At 36.7% G+C, this 12,569-nt stretch overlaps 1 protein-coding gene and 1 long non-coding RNA gene across 28 annotated transcripts in view; one reads left to right on the forward strand and one right to left on the reverse strand.

Annotated features, from left to right (window-relative positions):
- NRXN1 (neurexin 1) overlaps nucleotides 1–12,569 on the reverse strand; it is a 1,115,374-nt gene that overhangs the window by 636,321 nt on the left and 466,484 nt on the right. The window lies entirely within an intron of this gene.
- Nucleotides 1–12,569, forward strand: part of LOC140600220 (uncharacterized) — an 87,066-nt gene that overhangs the window by 24,750 nt on the left and 49,747 nt on the right. For all 4 annotated transcript variants that reach the window (XR_012003438.1, XR_012003436.1, XR_012003437.1 and 1 more), the window contains 2 exons: nucleotides 4,615–4,748; nucleotides 8,310–8,395. This is a non-coding gene — a long non-coding RNA (uncharacterized lncRNA). The remainder of the gene's footprint in view (nucleotides 1–4,614; nucleotides 4,749–8,309; nucleotides 8,396–12,569) is intronic.

The following is a 12,569-nucleotide window of genomic DNA, read 5'->3' on the forward strand; positions in this document are numbered from 1 at the left end:
CAAACACTCTTGAGTTCAAATTCTAGAACTATCATTACCTAACTGCATGATTTCTTCAAGCCTTATTTCTTCTCCCTTCTAGGGAGATAACACTTTACAGGATTGTTGTAATTATTAAAGAAAAAAATATAAGTGAGAGAATCTACATAAAGGCAATTAATCCAATGCCAGGTACATTGTGAGATTTTCAATAAGTATCAAATATATCAAACTGCATGAATAATAAATATCATCTCTTCATCATCATCTAGTAGACATGGAAATAACAAATTAAATCATTTTAAGGAAATGCTTAAAATTTAAGCACCCCCATGTAATTGGTATTTTATATCTGATTTGTGCCAACCATAGAAGTCACATATTTCCACTACTACTCCTGGTGTTTCAGTTTACCTTTATCTTGAAGGAGGATTATTATAAAGAATACCACATCCATTATTCTTTGAGCAAATGTGTATAATGGTTTAATAAGCATATACTGACAACAAGAGAAAAGAAAATGAACTTAAGCAATAACAAAAGGGAATTAGATTAATTCTTAAGTCTACTATCTTGAAGAGAGGAAGAGCTATTAAGCCTAGGGTAAGTTGATTTAGGATTGTCTTTCTTTGGGGATCTTTAGAAGTGGAGAAAATGGTTTCCAAGTTTTATGGCTTCCCACTATGATTTTCTTTTTTTTTTTTTTAATTTTTATTTATTTATGATAGTCACAGAGAGAGAGAGAGGGGCAGAGACACAGGCAGAGGGAGAAGCAGGCTCCATGCACTGGGAGCCTGATGTGGGATTCGATCCCGGGTCTCCAGGATCGCGCCCTGGGCCAAAGGCAGGTGCCAAACCGCTGTGCCACCCAGGGATCCCCCACTATGATTTTCAAGATACCCAAGCCTATATATTGTTTCAATTTCCTTGGAGATTTATATTTTATTATTTGGAGATTCCCTTGACAAAGACATCGATCAGGAATGAGTAAAACATTTTCCAACCCAATTGATGTAGATGATCATGTTGACCTATGCTAACACATTGCCGTGAAATAGAACCACTACAATAGAGTCAGGTGTTTCTGAGATGAGTAAGTAGTATAAGGGTTGTTATATTCCCTCAGGAGTCCAATATCAGCTACAAAAAGTTGACGGATTTGGGGTTAGGGAAATTCTAGCTAAGGATTTCAGTGAGTGATTTATAATCTCGTGAGTGAATTGGATGCCCTGGGGAAAAGGAGACTCAAGAAGATGGAGAAGAAAATTAAGGATTCCCTTGATCAGGTAACTTAGGGCTAGCCACGCACATACACTCTCCCTCCACACACAGCCCCGCAAGTCAATCAATCAATCAATCTCCACCAGAATCTATGCTTTGTGCAGACACGATTCTTGCTTACTGTAGTCAAGCATCAAGGTCAGAGTCTGGCACAAAGCAGACACTCAATAAATATCTGATGAGAATTAAATAAAATTCTTTGTTCACTTTTTTTTTTTTTTACCTAGTCCCAGGTTATAGGCTATTATTAACAATATTTACAAATGTAGCTAAGTAAAGCAGAGTGTGGTACTGCAGACTAATCTCATGAGCTAGCTACTATATTTAGTCTATTTCTTTAGAAAAATGTAGAAACTTCTGTGCATGTTCAGTTATAAACGGCAAGCTGGCCTGTGTATTAGAAAACTTTACCTTCAAACTCATATTGCGGGGTTTAAATTACTTTTAGAATGAAAAAAACACCTGAGTTAAAATTCTCCAGAGGTAGAATCGTTTTCCTAGAAGAACTACCTTGAGGAGAAGCACGATATATTTTTTTTTTTTCCCTTCTCATTTTGTATTCTTTGAAAGGTAACTCCAGAAGACAGAAAAGCAATTTTGGAGAGGCAGCCTGATAGCTCTCACAACTACACTACTACTTCATCTGACCCAGATTTCATAATCACTCTACTTTTCAAGTTAGACTTACTCTTAAAGCGACCTGAATATAGTTCAATTACAATAATATGTAGACAGCAAGCACTCCAACTCTTATAAAAATTCACATGTAAGCTATTCTTTTGCTTCTTTCTCAGCTAATATGATTCCTAATCAAATACAGTTATTCATATATCCTTTTTATTTAGGTAGAAAGTTGTAATTTGTTTAACAGTTTCAACTTTCAAAAATATCTGTATACTCTACCATCTTAACAATTAGTGATGATATTATTGCACTCTCGTTTGGATCTGTTCATAAAATCAATATTTCTTTGAGGATATTGTTTTTTCCCTTTTTTTTTTAGAGTAATTCACAATGTTGAATTTCACTTCTCTGCTTATATAATAAATAAATAATAAATCCCAAAGAAATAAAAACATAAAGAGACTAGGTGGCTTTTTTTTTTCGTTATCTATCTATATGCCATATAATTTCCACACATTGTTATGATGATCTTTCCCTTTCCTTCAACATTTGTTAAAATCTTTTAAAAGTCCTTCAAACTTGGGATCCCTGGGTGGTGCAGTGGTTTAGCGCCTGCCTTTGGCCCAGGACGCGATCCTGGAGACCGGGGATCCAATCCCACGTCGGGCTCCCGGTGCATGGAGCCTGCTTCTCCCTCTGCCTGTGTCTCCGCCTCTCTCTCTCTCTCTCTCTCTCTCTCTCTCTCTCTCTCTGTGTGACTATCATAAATAAATAAAAATTAAAAAAAAAAGATTTAAAAAACAAGTCCCTCAAACTTAAATATGCAAGCACAGGAACAATATGTCTGTAGTTTTGTATTCCCAGGCTTGAAATTTGAGGTAGACAATCACTGAGTGTTTTATTTGATCTTATTAGTCCTAAAAAGCAAGGGAAATAAATAGGATAAAAAGAAAAGTTTGAGAGTCTAGGTATAGACATGGCTTAATCACAAAGCTATTATCTAGGTCAACTTGCCTAACCTCTCTCTCAGGTTCTTAAATTCTAGAATATGTATATAAAGGAAAAGGATGTCATACCTATAAATCCTGAGCTTTCTCTCCCTTAAATCTTTTGTCTCCCAAAAGATCTTTTGGACAATCTTTTGTCTCCCAAATCTATGTGATTTGGGACAACGGTGAAAGACATTCTATTGTTCCTTCTCTTTGTCTGGCTTGTTCCGGTTGTGGTTTGATGTCAGGATATTGCTCTCTATTCTGAGATACGTTGAAGCACTAATCCGTTAGGTAAAGAGAACGTTCACGACATCTTTAGGCACATAGACATACATCAAGGATTATATCTTTCTAAGGTTTGTACAGATGGTATTAAAGAACTGATGGCTGATAGATAGAGCCCTTTCCACAGGAAGTGGGAGTGTGTGAAATAAGCACATCAGTAGGAAAGCATTTGCTACTCAAATAATGACTATTTTGTTGTTATAAATAAATGTTTCAGCTTAGACATTTTCATGAAGCTTTTGAATTAATTAGCATGCATTGATCAAAGCTTTTCATACCTCAGCTGTGAGCGTCTGCAGGGTGATGGAAAGGACACCGAACTTAAAGGCAAGGAGTGATGCCGGGATCTAGACTCGGTTGTGACCTGAGAACATGAATGACTTATTCTACTCTGAGTCTTGGTTCTCTACTATTCTTGGGAGTAATAAAAAGTAAGTGCTAGGAATCCAGTTTTCACAATTTCAAAGAGAAATGCAGCTGCCTCCCTTGCAATCCTGTGACTTTGTCCAAGTCCTTCAACCTCACAGGGGCTCAGTTTTCTCTGTAAGGTGGAGTAATAACATCTACTACATGAGGGTTATTGTAAAAAAATAAAATAAAAAAGATATTTCAATGAAAGTGCTAGCAATAGGGTCTGGCACAGAGTAAGGGTCCAGGTGAATATCAGCTGCTCTTGTTAGTGTTATTATCATAAATAATGTTATTGTTCTGAGAGGAACTGAATGCAGCTGTAACAAAGGCAACAGCATGGCACATAGTAGATGACTGTTCAATGTTTTAAAGTAATTAACAGGGATCCCTGGGCGGCGCAGCGGTTTAGCGCCTGCCTTTGGCCCAGGGCGCGATCCAGGAGACCCGGGATCGAATCCCACGTCGGGCTCCCGGTGCATGGAGCCTGCTTCTCCCTCTGCCTATGTCTCTGCCTCTCTCTCTCTCTGTGACTATCATAAATAAAGTAATTAACAGGGCTACAACCATCAGGATCAGAGAGATCACAGCAGCCTGGGGCTTCTTTTAGTATCTTGACATTCATATTGCAGGTTGAAGACTTTCTAGATAGCTGAGGTTTCTTAACCACGACACATAGGAAGCTAGTGAGCCTGGGGCTTTTACTTTCACTCATGAGAGAACTTCCGTGGCATCTGACATCAACACAAACCACCACTACCACCACCACAAGAATCAGCTAAGATTTATTGAGTGTTTATTTTCTGTCAGACCCTGTTATAAGAAATTTATATGTTTTATGTATTTGTTCCTGACAAGTGTCCTAGAAAATAGAAAACATTATCCTATTTTATTAGTAAATATGTGACAGCACAGAGCTCAGTGAATGTCTTCTATCGTGACCATGTCAAATACCGTGAAGAGCTAATGATATTAACTTCAAATTCTGTGTTTGTCTCAGCAGGAAATTTCACTTACAGTTTTTTTTTTCTTTTTTTTTTTTAAGATTTTATTTATTTATTCATGAGAGACACAGAGAGAGAGAGGCAGAGACACAGGCAGAGGGAGAGGCAGGCTCCACGCAGGAAGCCCGATGTGGGACTCAATACCGGGTCTCCAGGATCACGTCCTGGGCCGAAGGTAAGCGCTAAACCGCTGCGCCACCAGGGCTGCCCCACTTAGAGTTTTCATTTAGAATTTCATTTGTACTTTTTGATAACAGTTGCTAATTAAGAGATTCACAAGTAAACAGTTTACCACCATGCAAAAGGATGGCCTTGCTATGAATTACATGGATTATTACATAAACAGTATCTTTCCTTCTCTTTGTCTTTCTTAAAATATTTCTAAATGAAATATTTTAATCTTAAGAGAGTGTTTTCGTGTGCTTGTTGATTAAAATGTCCCTTCAAATCCAGTTTAAGTAATGGGGCTTATTCTTGTTTCTAGAACTCTAATGTAGTTTTTCAATAGGTATGCCTTTTGGATATATATAATATAAGGATATGTATAATAAAGTATTAGAATTAAGATATTAGAATAAACTAGTTTAATTTCTCATTAATACTTGTTATTGGTGTATTTATCTGAAATGTGTAAACTGTATGTGAATACACACACACATAGCTTATACATTACCTAATATAAATGTGTTTATATATAATATGTCAAGCCTGCTAAAATTGACATTGAGAAAAGATACACATGTATATTAGAATATATACTATATCTCTAGATGGATAAGTAGATAACACATGTGTATATATACCACATACACACCAAAATACAAACATACATATACTAAAAGCATTTAATAATTTCAGAAATTACAAAGTTCTTGGCTAAAACACAAGATGGTCTAACTCAGTTGGAATAAAAAATGTCTTGGCCTACAAACAAATATCAGCACTTATAAGGTTGGCTCACACCAAAGGAAGGGCTGCAGCTGGAAAAAAAAAATATATATATATAATTTTAAAAAGTAGAAAATTAAACAGAGTTTCTTTACTGTTCCTGCTACCATGAAGAGACAATTTTAAGAGCACAATAGAAACAAAAGTAGCCACTTAAAAAAAATTGTTGCACTCATCATTGCCCTATCTTCCACTCAAGGTCAAGTTGCCAGTGCTGTGCACTTTCTTATACTGAGAGCGGAGCACAAATGTGAGGTGAAAAAAAAAATTGTTGAACTTAACTGACTAAATGACTAACAGGATTTTAGCTTCCTAAGCATGTCACACACCACAGACGTTTTCATCTATAATTTGAATATGTCTTCTTGAGGCAAGTGTGCATCCAGTTGCAGGGATTCACATGCTGTGTGTGAGTCAGAGAAGGGGTGGCAGGTAGGAAATGCACAAGCCCTGGTCAGAGTAGCCCAATGCCACCTTAAAAACAATACCCAGAATTCAGAAAATTTGATTTGAAAGAGAGTTATATAAGGAATTTTGAAAGATAAAAATGTTTTGTTTCATTTTGTTTGCGGGGATGGGGGGTGGGCAGCAGAGAAGGTGAGTTTTTTCCCCCATAATCTAATCCTATTCAGAGATTATGTGTAGATAAAATTTTCATATAAATTGCAACTTTCCCCACACCTAAATGAAGAAACTAATTAGGGAATGTAAAAACAGACTACAACAACATCACTTCTCTGTAAAGGCATGTGACTTATTAATTTCAAACCAAAAATTAGTTGAAAGTTGGAAAGGACAAAAAATGATAATATTTTATTTAAGCCATGCATAAAGGGAAATCTTTTTGCTTAATTCCAATTAAACATGATCAACTACATCTTATTCATGAAAAGAAGGAAAATCAAAAGAAGACACCCTCTTGCTTTGCCCTTCCTTCATTCCATCAGTGAAGTGCCTAAAGTTATTTAGACAACCTTGATGCCATCTGTACAAGTCGGCCGTGGGAGCAAAAAGGCTGTGCTGTCCCAGGGTTAACAACTCAATTTAATGAAGCTTTCAGTGGCATCTGGGTGTGTGGCAACTTGAGTTCCACTAAATAGGAATGGCTATTTCTCTCAAATTAAATATTCAGTAATTCAGCAATGCCCGTGGGGGAAAAAAATAGAAAAGCGAACCACTATTTCAGTTACATAAGAGTTGATGGGTCAATTTTTGAAAAGTAAAAGCAGAAACTAGGTCACTCTTCCTTATTTTCAGATGAGGAAACTGAGGCACAGAGCAGTTCAGGGACTGTCTCAGTTGGCATCAAGCTCTTATCATGAACAAGTATCAAGGAATTCAGTGTTCAGTTTTTTTTTTTGTTTTTTTTTTTTTTGACTGTTCAGAAACAGATGGAACAATGAACTGTCTCTAGCACAGGCGTGTAATAGGAGACGCCCTAGAGCAATTACAAATGAAGAGCAGCCGTCTTTTCAGCAACATGGCAGAAAGGGAACCATAACTGATTTAAAGGCAATTCTATCTTTAAAACTGTGATAGCTTCACAATAAGCTGACACTCAAATATAAAAATAAAAGTCCCGAAGGGAAAAAAATCTTGCAGTTATTTCCCCCACTAATGGCATTTACAAAGACACAGAAAAAGTTAACTAGAAACAATAAACCTGCAATGTTTACTGCTATTTTGCAACTAAGTGATGAAGATATTTTCAGCATCAGTCTTTCATGATCTTGCAGAATGTGACACGCCATAAATTAGGGTTTAAAGCTTCTATTCCAAGCTGGCAGATGCTGCTAATAAGGACAATGCATGTCTGCTTTATCCCAAAACTTTTTAAATCCTCTACTAGTCTCAATGAAGGACAAGAGGCCGCTTTATTTTTTTTTTATAAGGGAACCTATATTATCAAGAAACAAGAATGAATCTTTGAATTGATCATAACAAAATAGTGGCATCAAATGTTATGTCTGGATTAACCAATTCTTTTGCATCCCCAGCCTCATGAGCTCTGCAGAGCTTCCCTATCATCTAATTTTACATTTTTCTAAAGGGGTAGCTATATATAAAGGTATATTATATACCATCTAGTATATGTATGTCCCTAGAATGCACGGATATATATGTGTGTGTATATGTGTATATAATATACACATATATAAAATGCCATATACTATGTAGTTGGTCCTTCCTCTGTTGATTTACCATGACATGCTATATGTTGGTTGCATATGCCGAAGTTTTCATTCTACTTTCACTTAAAAAAAAATTTTTTTTTAAAGATTTTATTTGTTCACTCATGAGAGACACACAGAGAGAAAGAGGCAGAGACACAGGCAGAGGGAGAAGCAGGCTCCATGCAGGGAGCCTGATGCGGAACTCGATCCCAGGACTCCGGGATCATGCCCTGGGCAGAAGGCGGTGTTAAGCCGCTGAGCCACCCAGGCTGCCCCACTTTTTGATTGTGTTCATCACTTTTTAGCTTAGAAAGGGCACCTGGGTGGGTCAGTCAGTTGAGCATCTGCCTTTGGCTCAGGTCATGATCTCAGGGTCCTGGGACTGAATCCTGAGTCGGGTTCCTTGCTCAGCTGGGAGTCTGCTTATCCCTCTTCTGCTGCTGCCCCTGCTTGTGCTCACTTACTCTGTCTCAAATAAGTAAAATCCTTAAAAAAAAGTCCTCCCCCAAGAAAGAGTTGATAAACATATTGTTATATACAATGTTTATTACTTAATTTTATAGGTGCTTGTGTAACTGTAATCTTTTTGAAAATATTTTGTCTTCTCTTCGAAGGTGAAAATCCAAATTGAGTCCTCCTACTCAGCTCCTTATTTGAGCCAGCACATTTTTTGAACAACTTCTCCTTTTTCTACTGATTTGTAAGGCCTACCACATTTTAAAATTCTGATATATACTGTACAAGGTTCTGCTTCTGAGCATTCTATTTTCTTTCTTTCTTTCTTTCTTTCTTTCTTTCTTTCTTTCTCTCTTTCTTTCTTTCTTTTTTTCTTTCTTTCATCCAGTTCCATTTCATTTAATTATATTTCTATAGTGTGTTCTAATATATGTTAGGTCTCTCCTACTAAGCTATTTACATTAATTATTCTAATTATGTTTGTACATTGCATCATATAGTTTTGTTTTCTGCATAGATAAGATAAATATATAACAGAACTATTGTAGTTGCTCTGATTTAGCTTTACAAAATGTAGCCAGCTAAAGCTGGTGGCAAATTATTTATTTAAACTCATTTAAAGAGGTTTATTTTTAAATTTTATTTATTTATTTTTTTTAGAGAGAGAGCAGGAGAGAGGGGGAGAGGGAGAGAGAGAATCTCAAGCAGACTCCATGCTCAGCACAGAGCCTAACGTGGGGCTCCATCTTATGACCCTGAGACCATGACTTGAGTCAAAATCAAGAAGTAGATGCTTAACCAACTGAGCCACCCACGTGCCCTAAAGAAACTTCTGATAAGCAAAAGGAAATTATATCTCTCTTATAATTACATCCCTGTTAAAATTATTTGTAAAGTTATCATCTATAAGTGATTATAATAATTTTGATTTTAACACATAGAGAATCTGGCCTCATGCCAGAAAATTGTATTATTTGTTGGAAGATACATATAAAACTATAAAGAAAAATAAAATTAGGGGGAAAATGCAATTATAAGCACACTAATTCTATTGTAATAATCACAAGCCCTAGTAGAGTGTCTTGCAGTAAAATGCTAGGAGTGGGTGGCCAATCACTCGCATTTGGAGGTGATTTGGAGGCCAGGCTGAAGGATTCTCAGGGCAGGAGAAAACCAAGTGCGCTCCACTTTAATGTGGCTCTCTTCAAGAGGTTAGGCCACTTGCCTGAGGACACACAGATAGTGTCCAGCTAGTAAGCAGTGGAGAGACAGAATCTGAATGCCTTCTTCAGACCTGGGAATAGATTGTATAATTTTTTGTTTGTTTTCTTTCCATGGGGCTGTTTTTATGATAACTAGGTTCCCTTCAGCAATAAAAGCCTTACAACTCTTTTAAGCCCTGTTGACTTGAGATTTCAAGATCCGATTATCAAATTTGTGATTACTCACATTGTACCAATCCCCTGTCTTTCTCTGGCTGCCTGCCATTCCTTCTTGACCACATCTCTACCTGAGCACCCACAAAGGAAACAGGGAAGCTGATACTTAAGAAAGCCAATGCTGCTGTCTCTCCCATCCACAATAAAAATATTTTGCAAGCTAGACCTGTTATTGAGAAGTGGTGTGTAAATGTGCTCCATTATTTTAATATTATCTGAAGGCAATACTTTGTATGGTAGGTACATAAATATAGATATAGATATGAATATAGATTCAAACAGCCTTAGGTTTGAATTTCTGCTATGCTACTTAACTACACTGCCTTGGGGAAGTTCCTTAGTTTCTCTGAAGTAGTTTCCCCTTTTTCAAATAAGGTTAACACTTATTTTGCACTATTATTTAATCACAGACAGTACTAGGGTACTTGGTCTTGAGCACTGAGCAAAGAGTAGCCATTATTGTTATTATTATGATCTTAAATGTATAAGAGAGGAATGATGGCCATTTAAAGAAGCAGTTTCCTCCTTAAAAAGTAAAGAAGTATGCTTTGAAGTAATTAATTACCCTCAAATCTTCATGTTTACATGATTATTTCCTAAATTTCATAACTCAATTCCTTATCTTCCATGAACTTTACATTTTGAAAGATTTCATCTACTAAACAAAAGGTATTCATTAAGGAATACTTTGTTTGTAATTTTAAATTTATCAAAGGCATAATGAGATCTCCTCTATAATCACACTGAGTTGATAGAACTCTAGCCTGATGCAAATAGCTGTTTTATTTAGATTATGCTAAGAGGGTAAGCATGTAGCCTTTTCTAGATTTGCTGAAATACTGAACATACATAACTGTTCTTCATTTCTAATTTTGAGGACTCTAAAAAAGTATAGAGACTCTAGGTTGTGAACTGTTATTTTTCAATTATGGCTGTTCAGCACCGAGGTATTTCTTCTTAATGCATTCTTTAATTATTTCCTTTGGAAGGTCCCTAGTGCTTCAAATGTCAGATGGGTTGTGCCTTTTGCCAAGGGTTGCTTAGTTAACTGTTTATTTAATGAATGGGGTTTTATGTGCTGCTGAATTTCTCATGGCACACGTTAGGAAATTCTTGGCAGAATTTAAATTGGAGAACTGAGAAACATATTGGCTCTACGGAAGCTCAATCAGCTCCCAGGCAGGAGCAGGGCCTCTGCCAAGGAAAACTCACTAAAATAAAAAATGCAAAGACCAAACTCACACACAATGCAAGGAAAACTGACTTTGGTGTCTAGAATTAAAGGCATGCCGGATTCAGGTTTCTCAGGTGGCCTATGAATGAAAGTGAGGGAAATGTTTCACAATTCTGGAAGAGAAACAGGAATGAGATCCCTTTGCTTTGGAGGATGACAATATGCTTAAATGTCTTGATTACTTGGGGTACTCAATTAGCTGCTAAGAAAAAATGGAGTCTTATATAATTTCTCAAGTTTCTTCCTTATGGAGATAAATCTTTATTGAAAGATATAATCCATAATAACTAAGAAATGATAATTGTATTAAAAAGAAAACTTGCAGCAACGGTGACTGAATATCCTAGATCAAAAATCCAGATGGCTATAGTTTAAAGATGATTTGGCCAGGAGCCTAGATATTATATAAACATCAGTTGCCAGGTATGTTTTCTTTGAGGACTGGGAGGAAAAAAAAAATGCCCTGAAATGTTATGTAGGGTCTGAAAAGTCCCAAATCCACCAAATTATTTTTAAATTTATTTTATTTATTATTATCATTATTATTTTTATTCAGTAGTACTACAAAAGGAGGAGGGAATCGGAGATTTTTTAAAAATTAAATACAAGTTTGAGAAAATAAAGATGAGGATATATGTTTCAATGATGTAAGCTGGACAGCACTAGCCTACTTGCTGATGCTATATGAATACCCAGTCTTGTGTGGGAGGAAGGCCTGTTGCAGTCATCTCCTGCTGAGTATCATTGCCATCAGTTCCTTTTTTCAATTCTACACACTCTGACAGCCCATGTCCAATCCCTTTTCCCTCTTTGGAAGAGCAGTTTCCTGAGTTAGCCTAGGGCTCTCTCTCTCTCTCTCTCTCTCTCTCTCTCTACTGGCTTACTGGAGGCTCCCTGCATCTTGGGTGATCAGAGGCCTGGCTAACTCCCTGGTTCCTGTTTGTCTGGTGCCATTTTCTCACATTATTCAAAAATTAAGAGAGCTGGGCTCATCAGCACATAAATGCTAATCTGATGCTAGGTTGGCCATCTCTCAGGTAGCTAAATGGACACATGTGTTCTCTTCTTCAGGCCTAATTGCTTGGCTGTCATCTATCCTGGCTCAGGACTGAACCACTCTCCCAGCAGACAGTTCACTGGGTTTGGCCATCTATAACCACGTACTACTCATTGCCCTTGATTAGCTGGTGTGTTGTTTGACACATATAAATATGAATCATAATAACACCAATAACCAGCCATTAAACACCTTCTATGTGTCTCATGCATTTTTAGCTACTGTACAGAAAGTCTTATTTCTCACAATTTTTATCTCCATACTAAGGTTCAGAGAATTTAAATATCTTGTCCAAATTGAACAGCTATTGGATGACAGAACAGTAATCCGACTCAACATTTATCTGATTACAAACTCATATACGTAGTTTTTAGTTCATGTTTCTCGCCATGTCATGGGATATTGGCTGAGTTCCTATTTACTTAGCCAGCACTGGTCCTGGACACATTTTCTCAACAATGTCATCAATACGTAAAAGGGCATCTATACATTTTCTATTCTTCCATGATCTGGTTCCTTTGAAAAGGTGGGATTCTCTTAACACTACTGGTAAAAAATAAATTAAAAAATTTTTAAAACCCCCTTTGATTCCATCCTATTCTCTTTACCTTTTGATTTCAGGATAGCTGTTGTTCCCATGGCTGTCCTATGATACTCTGATTTTGTGTCACACTTATTTTGTGCTCAT

This window comes from Canis lupus, chromosome 11 (genome assembly GCF_048164855.1).
Source record: "Canis lupus baileyi chromosome 11, mCanLup2.hap1, whole genome shotgun sequence".
NCBI lineage: Eukaryota > Metazoa > Chordata > Mammalia > Carnivora > Canidae > Canis > Canis lupus.